General features: G+C 42.1%; 1 long non-coding RNA gene across 2 annotated transcripts in view; it reads left to right on the forward strand.

Moving 5' to 3' along the window:
* The window catches only part of LOC140211777 (uncharacterized), an 89145-nt gene extending 86497 nt beyond the window's left edge, over positions 1–2648 (forward strand). Inside the window, exons 2-4 of one of the 2 annotated variants that reach the window (XR_011889583.1) lie at positions 837–891; positions 1074–1158; positions 2065–2648. This is a non-coding gene — a long non-coding RNA (uncharacterized lncRNA). Of the gene's footprint in view, positions 1–836; positions 1159–2064 lie in introns of both variants that reach the window. The other variant, XR_011889582.1, reaches the window with a different exon arrangement.
* The last annotated feature ends 18123 nt before the right edge of the window (positions 2649–20771 follow it).

Below are 20771 nucleotides of genomic sequence, written 5' to 3' on the forward strand. Positions count from 1 at the left end.
TTGGTTTGCAGTGCAGCTGTTCATTTCAATTGGTGCTGAATTATGTTGCTGTCCTCACAAAACTAATTGATGCAACGTTATTTGACTTGCATTTGCTTTAAAATTTAAAAAATATTTTAATAAGTGTTTTAAAACAGAGGGGGTTCAATATCTTGATTTTAATTTCAGTAGTCATGACATGGTTGTTCATGGGCAGAGGATAACTTATTTTTTTAATATGCTTAAAATGTAAGGGATTGCTGCATTCTGCAGTTCTGAATTTAGATTTATGGAATGGGTGGTGCATTTATGAATTTATGTTTGAAAATAGCTTTAATTTAAAATTGTTTAAAGAAAAATAAGGTACTCATTCCTTTCTCAGTGTGAAGCCCATTCCCTGTCTAAAGAAATGATGCATTAGCATGCTGGTTTCCATCTGTTCCATTAAATTTTAGTTCAGTTCTGTATTTGCCCCTATCCTTATCATCTGTGGGTAAAGAGTAGCATCCGCTGTGGTATTCTATGTCCCTCTATTTTCTTCTTCATAAATAGCTCCTCTTGGCAGTAGTAATTTGAGGCTAGGCCTTGCTGGCAATGGGGATGTGACTGTAAATGGTTAGGGAGTTTCAGTCCTGTTCAAAAATACCTTTGAACCTTCAGATAAGTGAAATGGAGAGGGGTTTGGTTGCATAGATACAGTGGTATGCAAAAGTTTGGGCACCCCGGTCAAAATTTCTGTTTCTGTGCATAGCTAAGCAGGTAAAAGATGACCTGATTTCCAAAAGGCATAAAGTTAAAGATGACACATTTCTTTAATATTTTAAACAAACTTACTTTTTTATTTCCATCTTTTACAGTTTCAAAATAACAAAAAAGGAAAAGGGCCAAGGCAAAAGTTGGGCACCCTGCATGGTCAGTACTTAGTAACACACCCTTTGGCAAGTATCACAGCTTGTAAACACTTTATGTAGCCAGCTAAGTCTTTCAATTCTTGTTTGGGGGATTTTTGCCCATTCTTCATTGCAAAAGGCTTCTAGTTCTGTGAGATTCTTGGGCCGTCTTTCATGCACTGCTCTTTTGAGGTCTATCCACAGATTTTCGATGAGATCGGGGGACTGTGAGGGCCATGGCAAAACCTTCAGCTTGCGCCTCTTGAGGTAGTCCATTGTGGATTTTGAGGTGAGTTTAGGATCATTATCCTGCTGTAGAAGCCATCCTCTTTTCATCTTTAGCTTTTTTACAGATGGTGTGATGTTTGCTTCCAGAATTTGCTGGTATTTAATTGAATTCATTCTTCCATCTACCAGTGAAATGTTCCCCGTGCCACTGGCTGCAACACAAGCCCAAAGCATGATCGATCCACCCCCGTGCTTAACAGTTGGAGAGGTATCCTTTTCATGAAATTCTGCACCCTTTTTTCTCCAAACATACCTTTGCTCATTGCGGCCAAAAAGTTCTATTTTAACTTCATCAGTCCACAGGAATTGTTTCCAAAATGCATCAGGCTTGTTTAGATGTTCCTTTGCAAACTTCTGAGGCTGAATTTTGTGGTGAGGACGCAGGAAAGGTTTTCTTCTGATGACTCTTCCATGAAGGTCATATTTGTGCAGGTGTCGCTGCACAGTAGAACAGTGCACCACCACTCTAGAGTCTGCTAAATCTTCCTGAAGGTCTTTTGCACTCAAACAGGGGTTTTAATTTGCCTTTCTAGCAATCGTACGAGCAGTTCTCTCAGAAAGTTTTCTTGGTCTTCCAGTACTCAACTTGACCTCCACCGTTCCTGTTATTTTCTTATAGCCTTTTCCTGCTTTGTGGGCATCATCTATTTTAATTTTCAGAGTGCTAGACAGTTGCTTAGAGGAGCCCTTGGCTGCTGATTGTTGGGACAAGGTTTGGGGAGTCACGGGATTTATAAAGCTTTGAAATTTGCATCACCTGGCCTTTCCTGAGGATGACTGTGAGCAAGCTATAGCCTTAACAAGGTAATTAAGTTCTGAGACCTTGATAAAGAGCTGAAATCAGGAGGAGGAGAAGGTGGCGGCGCACGGCCTCTCTGGTGATAAATATCTGTTATCTGTCAAGCAGGGGACCGTGCACAATTCTGATTTGATGGAGACAGATGTGAGAGTATGGAGGAACATCTGGAAAACTTCTGAAATGCCCACTTCGCTGCCGCTGCTACTGTGTGGTAACCGGAATCTCCGGAGCAGAAGGCCCTGAAATCCTCGGCTTTGCTTGTTTCAGCGGCCGGGGCTAGGTCGAAGGCACTCGGCAGAAGATGGCGCTTGGGAAGCTGTATCAGAGCGGGCTGGTCGGAAGCTCGAAAGTTTCGGACGGATGGACTCAGTGTCGGCTGTGGTCGGCTGCTTCCAAGGCATCGGCAAGTTGACGGTGCCTGGAGGTTTATGGCAGGGAGTTTCTCGCTTTTGCTGCCTGCTATCGGGGACTCAGGAATCGATTGACTCGGGGACTTTTGAGACTTTTTTTTACCGTGCCCATGGTTTGTTCTTTATCAAATTATGGTATTGCTTTGCACTGCTGTAACTATATGTTATAATTATGTGGTTCTGTCAGTGTTAGTCTTTGGTTTGTCCCATTTTCTGTGATATCACTCTGGAGAAACATTGTATCATTTCTTAATGCATGTATGCATTTCTAAGTGACAATAAAAGAGGACTGAGTGTTCTCATAATCTAAAAAAAATCTCTTGGGGTGCCCAAATGTTTGCATTGTGCTCCTTTTCCTTTTTCTCACTCTAAAATTGTACAAAATAAAAATAATACACTAATCTCACTTAAAATGTTGAAAAGAATGTTTCATCTTTAACTTTATGACTTTTGGAAATCAGGTCATCTTTTACTCGCTTAGCTATTCACAGTAACAGAAATTTTGACCAGGGGTGCCCAAACATCTGCATGCCACTGTATCTTTCTGTTTAAAGTACAAAAATACACTTTTACACACTTAAATGTTGCATCTACACAATACATGCTGGAACATATGTGGCTGCAGTACTGAAATGTGGAAGCAGGTTGTAGCTGTGTGTATTTAAAGAAATTAATTTGATTTACACATAGTGCAATTGGTATTGCTGAGAGTTCTTCATTGCCTGAGATTTGCAACCTGAGCATTGCTGTGTCACCAATCAATTATGATAATTAGTTCAGGAATTTTCTGAGCAATCTGGCAGGTTTTCAAGTTTCAAGTGTTTTACTGATGTGCTCTATTCCCTTTGAACCTGTTACATAAAATAAGCAATACAGAATTAGCTGAGTAGAAGACTGAACTGGTCCTTAGAATAGTTGTAACATTTTGATAACTGAAGCATTAAAGATTAGCAGTGCTCTCACTGTTAGTTTCTTTAATGTGTCAATATTTTTGGTGAGATGGTGAGTTTTTTATGATTTATTCATGGGATATGATATCTCAATCTACTACTTTTGTTTATTGTCTATCATTAATTGTCTTCCAAACCTCCCATTTTACACTCTTTCCATTTTACCTATCCTGTCATATTGCTTGTTCAGATATTATTTTGTGCAATGGCTTTGATAAAGTATTTGATTTCTCTCTTGCCTTCCTTTATTTCCTGGTATTCGGCACTTTTCTGCCATTTATTATTCTCTGTTCTCCACATAGCAACTTCAGAGGCCATTAGATTTCTTTTCATATTTTGTCATTTCTTTTGAGACTGTTGAATTCTTTTTCATACTTGTGAAATTCTCACTTTGAGGGATGGGACGACTAGTGCAGAAATTGCAGGGGCCCTAGCTGAGACATTTAAAGTCTCCTTAATCATGGTGAAGTGTCGAAGACTGCAGGGTAGCTAATGTTGTTCCGTTGTTCAAGAAGGCCTCCAAGGACAAGCTAGAAAATCATAGGCTAGTGAGCCTGATGTCAGCAGTGACTAAATTATTAGGTTTTCTAAGGAACTGGATATACATATGTGTTTGGAGAGACAGGGCTTGATTATGGATAGTCAGAATGGCTTTGTGCATGGTAGGTTGTGTCTAACTGATAGTATAGAGTTTTTCAAGGAATTTACTAGGAAAGTTGATAAAGAAAGGCCGTGGATATTGTTTACATGGACTTAGCAAGGCCTTTAAAGTCCTGCATAGGAAGCTGGTGAAGAATGCTTGGCAGTCAGGATGCAATAGTAAATTTTATTCAACATTGCTTTGTGGGAGAAGTCAGAGAGTGGCAGTGGATAGCTGCAATTCTGACCAGAGGTCTGTGACTAGTGGTGTGCTGCAGGGATCAGTGCTTAGTCTGTTGTTGCTTGTCATCGACATCAACGATCTGAAAGATAATGCGACAAACTGGATTGGCAAATTTGTGGATGACACGAGGATGGGGGAGTAGTAGACAGCAAGGAAGACTATTAGGACACTTGTGTTTTTTGTTTCACACAATCTTGGTTAACCCCTTCTGTTCCAGACATAGCGATTCAAATTGACAGGTTCACAAAGCAAAGATAGAATTGCTGAGTCCTTTAAAACAAAGGGCAGCAGAGTATGCTTCATGATCAATTCCTTGTGGTAGTGGCCATTTTACCTGCCACTGGAGATTTCAGTGATCATTTTGATAGTGGTGTACATCCCACCGCAGGCCAATGTCAAACAGGCTCTAGATGAACTGTGCAGTGTGATCAACAGGCGTGAAACAGTACGTCCTGATGCCTTCCCCGACATTCCAGGGAATTTTAATCAGGCCAACTTGAAGAAGTCTCCAAATAATTGTTATCAACAAATCACTTGTAGTACCAGAGGAACCAACACACTGAGCTGCTTTATATCACCATCAAGAGTACTTACCATGCCATCCCACACCCACACTTTGTAGAGTCTGATCACTTGGGTCACAGTCTGAGGATAAAGGGGATGCCTTTTAAGACCGAGATTAGGAAAAACTTCTTCACTCAGAGAGTGGTGAATCTGTGGAATTCTCTGCCACAGGAAACAGTTGAGGCCAGTTCATTGGCTATATTTAAGAGGGAGTTAGATATGGCCCTTGTGGCTAAAGGGATCAGGGGGTATGGAGGGAAGGCTGGTGCAGGGTTCTGAGTTGGATGATCAGCCATGATCATAATAAATGGCGGTGCAGGCTCGAAGGGCCAAATGGCCTACTCCTGCACCTATTTTCTATGTTTCTATACTTCTACTCCCTGAGCTTAGGCAGAGACTGAAGACTGCAGCACTGGTAGTGAGGACCAAGAAAGTATGGACAAGGGAGGCGCAGGAGTACTTACAGGACTGCTTTGAATTGGTGGACTGGATGGTATTCAGTGATTTATCCTCGCATCTGAATGAGTGTGCTACCGCTGTCATTAATACCTTTGTGGATGAGTGTGGGCCTACGAGAACTTAACTGTAAATACCCAAATCAAAAGCTGTGGATGAACCAGGCATTTAAGTCTGGCAACCCAGGTCTGTACAGGAAAACCGGGTATGACTTGCGAAGGGCTATTTCAAAGCTATGGAACAGTTCCAAGCGAGGTTGGAGGGGATATCGGATGCACATCATCTCTGGCAGGGTTTGTAGGCCATCACTTCTTACAAGACAAAACCCAACATCATGAATGGCAGTGATTCTTCACCCCCTGATGAGCTCATTCCCTTTTGTGCTTACTTTGAAAGAGAGAATAGAACTACAGCTGAGGATCCCTGCAGCACCCGGTGATCCTGTGATCTCGGTCTTGCAGGTTGACGTCAGGCTGCCTTTCAGGAAGGTGAACACTCAACAAGGTGGTAGGCCCTGATGGAATACCTGGTAAAGCTCTGAAAACCTGTGCAAACCAACTAGTGAGGGTATTCAAAGTCATTTTCGATCTCTCACTGCTAACAGTTTGAAGCTCCCACCTCCTTCAAAAGGGCAACAAGAGCCAAAGTGCCCAAGAAGAGCAGCGTGAGCTGCCTCAATGACTTTTGTCCAGTAGCACTCACATTTATGGTGATGAAGTTTTTCAAGAGGTTGGTCATGGCTAGAATCCATTCTTGCCTCAACAAAGACCTTGGCTCACTGCAATTTGCCTTTCTTCACAATAGGTCTACGGTGGACATGATCTCATTGGCTCTCTTGTGGCATTGGATCACCTGGACAATGCATATACCTATGTCAGGATGCTGTGTATTGACAGTAGCTCAGCATTTAACACCATTCTTACACTCCTGATTGAAAAGCTACAAAACCTGGCCCTCTAACTCCCTCTGCAACTGGATTTTCGTCTTCCTAACAAGAAGACCACAATCTGTGTGGATTGGTAATAACAACTCCACCTTGCTGGCAATCAATACTGGCACACTTAAGGGATGTGTGCTTAGCCCAGTGCTTTACTTTCTCTTCTGTCATGACTGTGTTGTTAGGCATAGTTCAAATGCCTTCTATAAATTTGTTGACAGAATTTCAGATGGTGACGAGAGTACATACAGTAGGGAGATATACCAGCTAGTTTAGTGGTGCCATAGCAACAGCCTTGACCTCAAAGTCAGTAAGACTAAAGAGCTGATTGTGGACTTCAGAAAGGGTAAGGCGGGGAACACACACCTATCCTCATAGAGGGATCAGAAGTAGAGAGAGTGAGCAATTTCGTTCCTGGGTGTCAATATCTCTGAGGACTCAACCTGATCCCAGCATATCAATGCAACTATAAAGGCAAGACAGTGGTTATGTTTCATTAGGAGTTTAACAAGCTTTGGTATATCACCTAAACACTCAAATTTTTGCACGTGTGCTTTGGAGAGCATTCTGACAGGCAGCATTGCTGTCTGGTGGGGGGGGGGCACTACTGCACAGGATTGTAAGAAGCTACAGAAAGTTGTAAAATTAGTCAGTTCCATTGTGGGTACTAGCCTCTACAGTATCCAAGATATCTTCAAGGAGCAGTGCCTCAGCAAAGCAACATCCCTCATTGAGGACCCCCACCACCCAGTACATGCCTTCTTCTCATTGTTACCATCAGGAAAAGAGGTATAGATGCCTGAAGGTACTCACTCAGCCATTCAGGAACAGCTTCTTCCCCTCTGCCATCCGATTTCTGAATGGATATTGAACCCATGAACACTGCCTCACTATTTTGGTTTTTGCTCTAATTTAATTTAACTATTTAATATACAGTTATATGTACTTAGTGTAATTCAGTTTTTAAAAAATATGTATGATCATGTATTGCATTGTACCCTTGCCACAAAGTTAACAAATTTCATGCTTATGCTGGCGACTAGCTGGGAAAAGGGGCTGAAAATAGCAGATGCAATTTAATGCAAGGTGTTGCACTTTGGGAGGAGCAACCAGAACAACCAGCAACAGACTTGCACAATGAATGGTATGGCATTGAGGAGTATGGTAGAACAAAGGGATCTGGGAATATTCCTTGAAAGTGGCATCACAGGTAGTTAAGGTCATAAAAAGTGTTTTTGGCACATTGGCCTTCATAAATAAAAGTACTGAGTACAGAAATTAGGATGTTATGTAGAATTTGTATAAGTCGTTGGTGAGGCCAAATTTGGAGTATTGAGTGCCTACCTACAGGAAGTATATCAATAAGATTGAAGGGGTACAGAGATAATTTACAAGATGTTGCTGGAACTTGAGGACCTGAGTTATAGGGATAGGTTAAATAGGCTAGGATTTTATTCCCTAGCACATAATGAGAATGAGCGGAGATTTGATAATGGTATACAAAATTGTGAGCAGTATAGATGTGGTAAATGCAAGCAGGCTTTTTCCACTGTGGTTGGGTGGGACTAGAACTAGAAGTCATACTTAAAGGTGAAATATTTAGGGGGTTCCTGAAGAGGAATACCTTCATTCAGAAGGTGGTGCGAGTGTGGACTGAGCTGCCAGCGGAAGTGGTGGATGCAGGGTCAATTTCAACATTTAAGAGAAATTTGGATAAGGAATTGGTTGGGAGGAATATAGGCAGCTGTCATTTGGGCACAGGTTGATGGGACTAGGCAGTTTGGCATAGACTAGATGGGTAGAAGGACTGTTTCTGTACTGTAGTGCTCTATGAAAGGGAAAAGCTCTAGTAGTTTACTGTGACACACATCAAAGTTGCTGGTGAACGCAGCAGGTCAGGCAGCATCTCTAGGAAGAGGTACAGTCGACGTTTCGTGCCGAGACCCCATGTGTTTGCTGCTGGAGAGAACGTAGAATGGATTGGAGACTTCTGTTCATCTGCTGAAACATCTGGTAATTTTTTATTGGCTGCCAGTAGGGTCCCTGTGGTGCTTCATTAAATATGTACTTGTGCTTTTTATCCCCATGGAGGATAACTGGAATTCTTCCTCTTTCCCTGTTGGATATAAAATTACCTGTGAACAGAAGAGAGTTTACAGCTGTTGTGCTAAGATGCATGAGAATGTGCTGAAAACAACATTGTCTGTACATGTCCTGTAAATTTATCTTAGCAGATTGCAAGTTCAACAAAAGCAGTGAGAAAATATCAATTTTTGCTGCTTTTGAAATACTGGCATGTTCTATTTTGTAAGTATTAGCATACTTACCTCTTTGGAAGCTCTATGGATTCAGAATTGGTTTGCCTACAGAAGGCAGAAGGTTGTTGTAGACGGAGTGCATTTTGCCTGGAAGTTGGTGAGCAGTGGTGTTCTGGGACCCCTTCACGCTGTAATTTTTATAAATGATTTGGATGACAAAGTGGAAAGGTGGGATAGTAAGTGTGCAGATAAGATGAAGGTTGATGGAGTTGTGGATAGTGTAGAAAGTCAGAGATTACAGCGGGACATAGACAAGATGCAGAGCTGGACTGCAAAGTGGCAGGTGGAGTTCAACCTGCAGAAATGTGAGGTGATTCTCCTTGGAAGGTCAGATTTGAAGGCAGAATACAGAATTAATGGCATGACACTTAGCAGTGTGGAGGAACAGAGGAATCTTCCATAAATCTATAGATCGCTCAAAGTTGCTGCGTAAATTCAAAGAGTGAAAAGGTGATTAAGAAGGCATAGATTGACCTATGTTAGTAGGGGGTTAGAGTTCAAAAGCCATAAAGTAATGTTCCAGCTCTATAAAACCCATGTTAGACCACACTTAGAGTATTGTGTTCGGTTCTAGTCACCTCATTATTGTAGATGTAGAAACAGTGTGCAGAGTAGATTTACCAGGATGATGCCTGGATTATGAGGATATGTGGAGCAAGATAAGGCTTTTTCTCTTTGGAACAAAACAGGGTGAGATGATTTGATTGACGTGTACAAGGTAAGAGGCATAGCTTGAGTGGGTAGCCAGATAATTTTTTTTTCCAGTGTGGAAATGGCTAATATTGGGGGCATAATTTTAAGGGGATTGGAGATAAGTTTTTTTTTGTTGGGGGAGGGGGTAATGTTAGAAGTAAATTTTTTTACACTGAGAGTGGTGAGAGAGAAGCACCCTGCCAGGGGTGGTGATTGAGGAAGATCATTCTTACATAGGCGCACGGAATACGGAAGAATGGAGGCTGTGTAAGAGGGAAAGCTAGGTTAAAAGGCACAACTTCGATGGCCGAAGGAAACGTACTGTGCTATAGTGTTCTATATTCAAACTTCTAATTGTACCATATTGAAGGACAGTTTAGGATGGCTGATTATTTACATCTGATATTTATTTTCCTCTGCTTAGCTGAATAGACATGAAACCTAGGCTTTGGTGCACATAAGATGTTGAACAGACACTGCTGAGGTTAATTTAAAGCTTTAACCTTGTGAAACAAAGTTGTACTTCAATAGGTTGTTTTCAGTGCATCATTAGCCTGAAGGAGTTAGACTGCTCTCTGAATAGAGCAGCACACAAAATACTGGAGGAACTCAGAAGGTCAGGTAGGTAGCATCTATGGAAATCAACATTTTGGGCTGAGTAAGGAGGCATGGGATCCAAGGGGACATTGCTTTGTGGATCCAAAACTGGCTTGCCCACAGAAGGCAAAGAGTGGTTGTAGACGGGTCATATTCTGCATGGAGATCGGTCACCGGTGCTGTGCCTCAGGGATCTGTTCTGGGACCCCTGCTCTTCATGATTTTTATAAATGACCTGGATGAGGAAGTGGAGGAATGAGATAGTAAGTTCGTTGATGACACAAAGATTGGGGGTGTTGTGGATAGTGTGGAGGGCTGTCAGAGGTTACAGCGGGACATTCATAGGATGCAAAACTGAGCTGAGAAGTGGCAGATGGAGTTCAACCCAGATAAGTGTGAGGTGATTCATTTTGGTAGGTCAAATATGATGGCAGAATATAGCATTAATAGTAAGACTCTTGGCAGAGGGATCTTGGGGTCCGAGTCCATAAGACACTAAGAGCTGCTACATAGAAACATAGAAAATAGGTGCAGGAGTAGGCCATTCGGCCCTTCAAGCCTGCACCGCCATTTATTATGATCATGGCTGATCATCCAACTCAGAACCCTGCACCAGCCTTCCCTCCATACCCCCTAATCCCCGTAGCCACAAGGGCCACTCCCTCTTAAATATAGCCAATGAACTGGCCTCAACTGTTTCCTGTGGCAGAGAATTCCACAGATTCACCACTCTCTGTGTGAAGAAGTTTTTCCTAATCTCCTCAAACTCAAAAAGTTTATCCTCAAACTGTGACCCTTCGTTCTGGACTTCCCCAACATTGGGAACAATCTTCCTGCATCTAGCCTGTCTAATCCCTTTAGGATTTTATACATTTCAAACAGATCCCCCCTCAATCTTCTAAATTCCAACGAGTACAAGCCCAGTTCATCCAGTCTTTCTTCATATGAAAGTCCTGCCATCCCAGGAATCAATCTGGTGAACCTTCTTTGTACTCCCTCTATGGCAAGGATGTCTTTCCTCAGATTAGGGGACCAAAACTGCACACAATACTCCAGGTGTGGTCTCACCAAGGCCTTGTACAACTGCAGTAGTACCTCCCTGCTCCTGTACTCGAATCCTCTTGCTATAAATGCCAGCATACCATTCGCCTTTTTCACCGCCTGCTGTACCTGCATGCCCACTTTCAATGACTGGTGTATAATGACACCCAGGTCTCGTTGCACCTCCCCTTTTCCTAATCGGCCACCATTCAGATAATAATCTGTTTTCCTATTTTTGCCACCAAAGTGGATAACTTCACATTTATCCACATTAAATTGCATCTGCCATGAATTTGCCCACTCACCCAACCTATCCAAGTCACCCTGCATCCTCTTAGCATCCTCCTCACAGCTAACACTGCCGCCCAGCTTCGTGTCATCCGCAAACTTGGAGATGCTGCATTTAATCCCCTCATCCAAGTCATTAATATATATTGTAAACAACTGGGGTCCCAGCACTGAGCCTTGCGGTACCCCACTAGTCACTGCCTGCCATTCTGAAAAGGTCCCGTTTATTCCCACTCTTTGCTTCCTGTATGCTAACCAATTCTCTATCCACATCAATACCTTACCCCCAATACCGTGTGCTTTAAGTTTGCACACTAATCTCCTGTGTGGGACCTTGTCAAAAGCCTTTTGAAAATCCAAATATACCACATCCACTGGTTCTCCCCTATCCACTCTACTAGTTACTAGCTACGCAGGTTGACTCTGTGGTTTAGAAGGCATATGGTGCATTGGCCTTCATGAATCGTGGGATTGAGTTTAAGAGCTGAGAGGTAATGTTGCAGCTACAGAGGACCCTGGTTAGACCCCACTTGGAGTAGTGTGCTCAGTTCTGGTCGCCTCACTCTGTTGGGCACATGGCCAAGTGGTTAAGGAGTTCGTCTAGTGATTTGAAGGTTGTTAGTTCAAGCCTCAGCTGTGGCAGCGTGTTTGTGTCCTTGAGCAAGGCACTTAATCACACATTGCTCTAGTGTCTGTGCAAGAAGTGGCACCCCGCACAGACTTCCAATCTGAGCCTTGTAAGGCATGAAAATGCTCGACACAGGCCTCTCATGGTTTGAGTCGACGTTCACTCCCTCCCACTATAGGAAGGATGTGGAAACCATAGAAAGGGTGCAGAGGAGATTTACAAGGATGTTGCCTGGATTGGGGGGCATGCCTTATGAGAATACGTTGAGTGAACTCGGCCTTTTCTCCTTGTAGCAACGGAGGATGAGAGGTGATCTGATAGAGGCGTATAAGATGATGAGATGCATTGATCATGTGGATAGTCAGAGGCTTTTTCCCAGGGCTGGAATGGCTAGCACGAGAGGGCACAGTTTTAAGGTGCTTGGAAGCAGGTACAGAGGAGATGTCAGGGGTAAGTTTTTGACGCAGGGAGTGGTGAGTGCATGGCATGGGCTGCTGGCGGCAGTGGTGGAGGTGGAAACGATAGGGTCTTTTATGAGACTCCTGGATGGATACATGGAGCTTAGAAAAATAGAGGGCTATGGGTAAGCTGAGGTAGTTCTAAGGTAAGGACATGTTCGGCACAGTTTTGTGGGCTGAAGGGCCTGTATTGTGCTGTAGACTTTCTATGTTTCTAATCACTAGATTCTGGAATGGTTCCAGAAGAGTGGAAAATTACAAATGTCACTCCACTCTTGAAGAAGAGAGAGAGGCAGAAGAAAGGAAAGTTTAGGTCAGTTAGTCTGTGGTTGGGAAGATGTTGGAGTTGATTGTTAAGGATGTGGTTTCTGGGGACTCGGAGGCACATAATAAAATACTCCATAGTCAGCATGGTTTCCTCAAGGGAAAATTTTAAATCTGTTCAGATTCTTTGAAGAAATAACAAACAGGATAGACAAAGGAGAATGGGTGGATACGAGGAAATCTGCAGATGCTGGAAGTTCAAGCGACACACATAAAAAATGCTGGTGAACGCAGCAGGCTAGGGAGCATCTATAGGAAGAAGCACAGTTGACGTTTCGGGCCGAGACCCTTCGTCAGGACTAACTGAAAGTAGAGATAGAAAGGGATTTGAAAGTGGGAGGGAAAGGGGGAGATCCAAAATGATAGAAGAAGACAGGAGGGGGAGGGATGAAGCTAAGAGCTGGAAAATTGATTGGCAAAAGGGATACGAGGCTGGGAGAAGGGAGAGGATCATGGGACGGGAGGCCTAGGGAGAAAGAAAGGGGGGGAGGGGAAGCCCAGAGGATGGGCAAGGAGTTATAGTGAGAGGGACAGAGGGAGGAAAAAAAGGAAAAGAAAAATAAATAAATAAATAAATAAGGGATGGGGTACGAAGGGGAGGTAGGGCATTAACGGAAGTTAGAGAAGTCAATGTTCATGCCATCAGGTTGGAGGCTACCCAAACGGAATATAAGGTGTTGTTCCTCCAACCTGAGTGTGGCTTCATCTTTACAGTAGAGGAGGCCATGGATAGACATATCAGAATGGGAATGGAACGTGAAATTAAAATGTGTGGCCACTGGGAGATCCTGCTTTTTCTAGTGGACAGAGCGTAGGTGTTCAGCGAAATGGTCTCCCAGCCTGCGTCGGGTCTCGCCAATATACAGAAGGCTGCATCGGGAGCACCAGACGCAGTATATCACCCCAGCCGTCTCACAGGTGAAGTGTCGCCTCACCTGGAAGGACTGTCTGGGGCCCTGAATGGTGGTAAGGGAGGAAGTGTAAGGGCATGTGTAGCACCTGTTCTGCTTACAAGGATAAGTGCCGGGAGGGAGATCAGTGGGAAGGGATGGGGAGGGGGGGAGAGGGGGGGGCGAATGGACAAGGGAGGAGGAGACTGCGCCTGTCTGTAAATGGAGTAGCAGCAGCTTTTGTGCTGCTCCCAGTTTTGTTCCTTTCCCCCTAGTTTAAGCTTCGAATTTAAAATTTTTATTTGCTGATTCTTGAGGGGGAGCAATATGTCTATGCCTACGAGGAGTGGGAAGTACTTGTCTGAACCTAGTGATAAAGGTAATGGGAAAAGGTAAGTGCAAAAGGAAAGATCTGATGACATGCCACCATGGGCTGAAGATATGGTTGGGGCACTGAATTCAATTAAAGATCAGAATGGGTCAATTAAAGACCAACTGGAAAAGAATAGTAATGAAATGAAGTCATTTCTGGGAAAACTTAAATACCTGGAAACTCAAGTTATTACACACGAAGATGAATTGAAGATAACTAAGCAAAAATTGTTTGAAACTACAACTCGTTTGGAAAGATATCATAATAAGATTATAGACCTGGAAACTAGGTCTCGCCGAAGGAATATACGAATCGTTGGGCTGCAAGAAGAAGCTGAAGATGGAGGTTTAACTGCTTACTTTGGTAAGCTTTCTCATACCTTATTTCCAACCTTATTATCACAGCCGCCTACTATAGAGAGAGCACACCGAGCTTTTACTTCAAAATCTAAAGATCCAAATAAACCAAGATCTGTTTTGGTTTGTTTTCATCACATTAAAATTAAAGTGACAGGCAAGAAAACAGAGTTTTTAGATTTAAGGAATCTGAGCTCCATTTTTATGAGGATTATCCAAAGGAGGTAATGGAACAAAGATCAAAATTTGCTCTGGTAATGAAATGGGCGTATGATAAGAAACTGTTCCCTTCCTTGCATTACCCAACAAGAATTAAAGTTTTTCCTCCTAATTGTCCTCCTTGTACATTTTTTGATCCTAAAGTTGCACTGGCATTCGTTCAAACTATACCTGCTGCAGCTGCTGAATGAACTGTCTTGGAAAGCTGCTTGGTTATCTGCATATTATTGGCATTTTGGAAAGAAGATTTATGATGATTACTTGGACATTTCATTGAGAGACTATTAAAAGAAGATAAGGGAATTTGTTGATTGGTTTTTTTGGAAAGAAGATCTATGGTTCAAGTATGACTGTTTAAATGGTTATTCAGACATTCAACTGAGAAAAAGAAGGTAAAGGGACTTGTTCATTTAACCTAATATCGGGTTTGATATTCTTTTTGTTTCTTTCTTAATTAATTAATTGGTAGTTTTCCCTACTAATGGGACTACATATATATTTAGAGGAGGGTTCAATTACTTATACAATATTACTAGTTGGTAGTTTTGAAAATTTAGTTGGGTTAAATATTCTATTAACTTTTATTTGCTTTATTATAGCGTCTTATAACTGAATTTAAAACATTTTTTAGGGATTTAATGTTAAATTTAAAATGGCATTGAATTTTCTTTTCAAGAGATAACATTATTTCGATTCTTTTTGTTTAAAAAAAGATTAAATATAAACATGGGATAGTTTGTAGATGCTGGAATGTAAACACTTTACTGAGACTTCGTTGCTCCTCTTACAAGGTCAGTGGGTTTTTTTTTGAACTAGGGGGAGGGACAGAAAATCTTTCTACATTTTTTTTGTGTACAGACAGAGCAGTCCCTGGCTTTGTATTCTATCATAGGGTGCCTGCTTTTTTTGGGCTGTGGGGGGAGGGAGGTGGGGTTACAGTTAGGGGTTTTTTCCCATTGAGTGGTTCCGGAGCATGCGTGTTTTCTATGTAGTTGTATTCTTCATCGCCGCCATTTTTGATCATCCCGTATTGGTATGTGCTCTGCGTATGTGTAAAGTAGAATAACATGGTATGGTATGGTATTTAAACAGATTAATGTAATAAGTTGGAATGTACGTGGTTGGAATCATCTTATCAACCGAAAAAAGACTTTTAAAATCATTAACCGATTTCAACCTGATTTAATTTTTGCCCAAGAGACACATATCAGGGCGGGAGATCAAAATAGATTTTTTAGACGGTGGAGGGGTTTGCAATTTCACTCCACTTCTCAGAGTAAAACTAAGGGAGTGTCATTCTTTATTAAATCCAATATATTTACTCAAGAGGATATTGAGTCAGATTCTAATGGTAGATTTTTAATTGTTAAAGGAGTACTCTGTAACAGAAAATTTTTTTGTTCAATTTGTATGGTCCTAACTTAGATGATCCTTTTTTTAAAAAGGTATTTGTTTTACTGCCTGATTTAAATAAATATATGTTGAAAATGGGTGGGGATTTTAACTGTTGTTTAAATCCTTTGATTGACAAGAGCTCAACCAATCAGTGACTTCCAAATCGCTCCGCGTCACTTATTAACTCCTTTTTGACTGATTTTGGATTGATTGAATTATGGAGATATTTACATCGTGATAACAGAGAATATTCTTTTTTTTCACGTTTATAAAAAAAATTCAAGGATCGATTATATCAGCGGTCCCCAACCGCAAAGCATATGCTACCGGGCCGCGAGGAAATGATACGAGTCAGCTGTACCTTTCCTCATTCCCTGTCACGCACTGTTGAACTTGAACATGGGGTTGCCAGCTGTCCCGTATTTGCTGGGATATCCCATATATTGGGCTGAATTGGTTTCTGCCATTCGGGACTGCCCTTGTTCTGTATTTCCCCTGCTAAAGTAAAGCATTCCTATGAAACCTTTCATGCCGAAATGGTGTAAAGTGAAGAAGCAATTACCATTAATTTATATGGGAAAAATTTTTGAGCGTTCCCAGACCAAAAAAATAACCAACCAAATCATACCAAATAACACATAAAACCTAAAATAACACTAACATATAGTAAAAGCAGGAATGATATGATAAATACACAGCCTATATAAAGTAGAAATAATGTACAGTATAGTCGGGAAGATTAAGCAAAAACTCATTTGTGGAAAAAAAATTGGCACGTACGTGCATGCACACAGGTGCCCGCGCAAAGCTTCATGGTTATGGTAGTCTTTCCTGGGGTAAATACAAGTGTCCCGCGATTTGACTGCTACTTTTGTCCCTTATTTGGGAGTGAGAAAGTTGGCAACCCTAACTGTAAGATACATGTTGAGGTGAGTTTCACCCTAATTGAACACCCCCTCGACCCCAACCCTGGTCGGCCAGTCCGCAAGAATATTGTCAATATTAAACTGGTCCGCGGTGTGAAAAAGGTTGGGGACCCCTGGATTATATTATAATCGATCCTCGCTTCTTGCCTAGTGTTAAGAATTGTGAATATGACACTATTGCTATACCTGATCATGCGCCTCTGAGTTTGTCTTTCGAATTTGATGATGTCATTCTTGCCCGCCCACCATGGCGCATGTCTCAGACATTATTGCAGAACTCTGACTTTGTCAGCTTCATTGAAGCCCAGATAAAAGAATTTTTTCTTTTTAATGATATAGGGGATGCATTTAAAGCATTTTTGCGTGGTCAGATCATTTCTTATTCAGCTAAGCTTAAAAAACAGACTAAAGTAGAATTAGATAAGATTTCAAAACAAACTGAAGACTTCGATAATATTTGTGCAATTTCCCCTAATATTGATTTATTCGAACTAAGGGTGGAACTTCAATCACAATATAGTCTATTATTAACTCATCCTTTTGAAGGCTACTTGCTTAAGCTAAAGAGCCAATTTTATATGTTTGGAGATAAAAATAACAAACTGCTTGCATCTCAATTAAAAATGGCCAGAGCCAAAAGGCAAATTTTGAAAATCCATAGGAAAGATGGTACCCTGGCTTGGGAATATGAAGAAATTAATAAGATTTTTCAAGATTTCACAAGGATCGGTTCTGGGACCTCTACTTTTCATGATTTTTGTTAACAACCTGGATGTGGGGGTAGAAGGGTGGGTTGGCAAGTTTGCAGATGACACAAAGGTTGGTGGTGTTGTAGATAGTGTAGAGGATTGTCGAAGATTGCAGAGAGACATTGTTAGGATGCAGAAGTGGGCTGAGAAGTGGCAGATAGAGTTCAACCCGGAGAAGTGTGAGGTGGTACACTTTGGAAGGACAAACTCCAAGGCAGAGTACAAAGTAAATGGCAGGATACTTGGTAGTGTGGAGGAGCAGAAGGATCTGGGGTTACATGTCCACAGATCCCTGAAAATTGCCTCACAGGTAGGTAGGGTAGTTAAGAAAGCTTATGGGGTGTTAGCTTTCATAAGTCGCGGGATAGGGTTTAAGGGTCGCGAGGTAATGATGCAGCTCTATAAAACTCTGGTTAGGCCACAATTGGAGTACTGTGTCTAGTTCTGGTCACCTCACTATGGGAAGGATGTGGAAGCATTGGAAAGGGTACAGAGGAGATTTACCAGGATGCTGCCTGGTTTAGAGAGTATGGATTATGATCAGGGATTAAGGGTGCTAGGGCTGTACTCTTTGGAGAGGAGGAGGATGAGAGGAGACGTGATAGAGGTGTACAACATAATGAGAGGAATAGATAGAGTGGATAGCCAGTACCTCCTCCCCAGGGCACCACTGCTTAATACAAGAGGACATGGCTTTAAGGTAAGGGGTGGGAAGTTCAAGGGGGATATTAGTGGAAGGTTTTTGACTCGGAGTGGTTGGTGCGTGGAATGCACTGCCTGAGTTAGTGGTGAAAATTAAGAGACTACTAGACAGGTATATGGAGGAATTTAAGGTGGGGGGGTTATATTGAATTGAACGATCTTTTTTGTCATTATACATAAGTACAATGAAACTCTGTTTGGCTTCCTCTCAGGCAATTAAATAAAGCGGTAGATAAAAACAAGACAGTAATAGAAAAACAGTATTAAACAGATAAGTAGCAGAAAATAAGTTGCAGCAGGACCAGAATATCACAGCAATGCACAAAGTGCCATTAGTTCAAGTATTTGAGTTCTTGCTTGTGCAAGTGTGCATGGGAGGTAGGGTTTGAGTGTTGGCACAACATTGTGGGCCAAAGGGCCTGTACTGTGCTGTATTATTCTATTTTTATACTGAACTTTATAAATAAGACCGTAAGACAAAGGAGCAGAAGTCGGCCATTCGGCCCATCGAGTCTGCTCCACCATTTTATCATGAGCTGATCCATTCTCCCATTTAATCCCACTCCCCCGCCTTCTCACCATAACCTTTGATGCCCTGGCTACTCAGATACCTATCAATCTCTGCCTTAAATACACCCAATGACTTGGCCTCCACTACCGCCCGTGGCAACAAATTCCATAGATTCACCACCCTCTGACTAAAAAAATTTCTTCGCATTTCTGTTCTGAATGGGCACCCTTCAATCCTTAAATCATACCCTCTCGTACTAGACTCCCCCATCATGGGAAACAACTTTGCCACATCCACTCTGTCCATGCCTTTCAACATTCGAAATGTTTCTATGAGGTCTCCCCTCATTCTTCTAAACTCCAAGGAATACAGTCCAAGAGCGGACAAACATTCCTCATATGTTAACCCTCTCATTCCTGGAATCATTCTAGTGAATCTTCTCTGTACCCTCTCCAACGTCAGCACATCCTTTCTTAAATAAGTTCTTAAACTGCCCACAGTACTCCAAGTGAGGTCTCACCAGCGCCTTATAGAGCCTCAACATCACATCCCTGCTCCTATACTCTATTCCTCTAGAAATGAATGCCAATATTGCATTGGCCTTCTTCACTACTGACTCAACCTGGAGGTTAACCTTAAGGGTATCTTGTACGAGGACTCCCAAGTCCCGTTGCATCTCCGAACTTTGAATTCTTTCCCCATTTAAATAATAGTCTGCCTGTTTATTACTTCTGCTAAAGTGCATAACCATACACTTTCCAACATTGTACTTCATTTGCCACTTCTCTGCCCATTCTTCCAATCTATCCAAGTCTCTCTGCAGACTCTCCATTTCCTCAGCACTACCGGCCCCTCCACCTATCTTCGTATCATCAGCAAACTTAGCCACAAAGCCATCTATTCCATAATCCAAATCGTTGATGTACAATGTAAAAAGAAGCAGCCCCAACACGGACCCCTGTGGAACACTGCTGGTAACCGGCAGCCAACCAGAATAGGATCCCTTTATTCCCACTCTCCCTGCCAATCAGCCAACGCTCTATCCACGTATGTAACTTTCCCGTAATTCCATGGGCTCTTATCTTGTTAAGTAGCCTCATGTGTGGCACCTTGTCAAAGGCCTTCTGAAAATCCAAATATACAACATCCACTGCATCTCCCTTGTCTAGCCTACTGGTAATTTCCTCAAAAAATTGTAATAGGTTTGTCAGGCAGGATTTTCCTTTAAGGAATCCATGCTGAGTTCTGCCTATCTTGTCATATGCCTCCAGGTACTCTGTAACCTCATCCTTGACAATCGACTCCAACAACTTCCCAACCACCGATGTCAAGCTAACAGGTCTATAGTTTCCTTTTTGCTTCCTTGCCCCCTTCTTAAATAGCGGAGTGACATTTGCAATCTTCCAGTCCTCCGGAACCATGCCAGAATCTATCGACTTTTGAAAGATCATCGCTAATGCCTCCGCAATCTCCACGGCTACTTCCTTCAGAACACACGGGTGCATTCCATCTGATCCGGGAGATTTATCTACCTTTGGACTATTCAGCTTCCTGAGTACTTTCTCTGTTGTAATTGTGACTGCGCACACTTCTCTTCCCTGCCACCCTTGAGTGTCCGGTATACTGCTGATGTCTTCCTCAGTTCCTCTGCCATCTCCTTATCTCTCATTACAATTTCTCCAGCATCATTTTCTATCGGTCCTATATCTACTCTCACCTGTCTTTTACTCTTTATATACTTGAAAAAGCTTTTAGTATCCTCTTTGATATTATTTGCTAGCTTCCTTTCATAGTTAATCTTTTCCCTCTTAATGACCTTCTTGGTTTCCTTCTGTAAGGTTTTAAAAACTTCCAATCCTCTGTCTTCCCACTAATTTTTGCTTCCTTGTATGCCTTCTCCTTTGCTTTAACTTTGGCTTTGTCTTCTCTTGTCAACCACGGCTGCATCCTTTTTCCATTCGAAAATTTCGTCTTTTTTGGAATATACTTATCTTGCACCTTCTTCACTTCTTGCATAAACTCCAGCCACTGCTGCTCTGCCGTCTTTCCCGCCAGTGTCCTTTTCCAGTCAACTTTGGCCAATTCCTCTCTCATGCCACTGTAATTTCCTTTACTCCACTGAAATACCGACACATCAGATTTCGGCT

Source organism: Mobula birostris, chromosome 18 (assembly GCF_030028105.1).
Source record: "Mobula birostris isolate sMobBir1 chromosome 18, sMobBir1.hap1, whole genome shotgun sequence".
NCBI lineage: Eukaryota > Metazoa > Chordata > Chondrichthyes > Myliobatiformes > Myliobatidae > Mobula > Mobula birostris.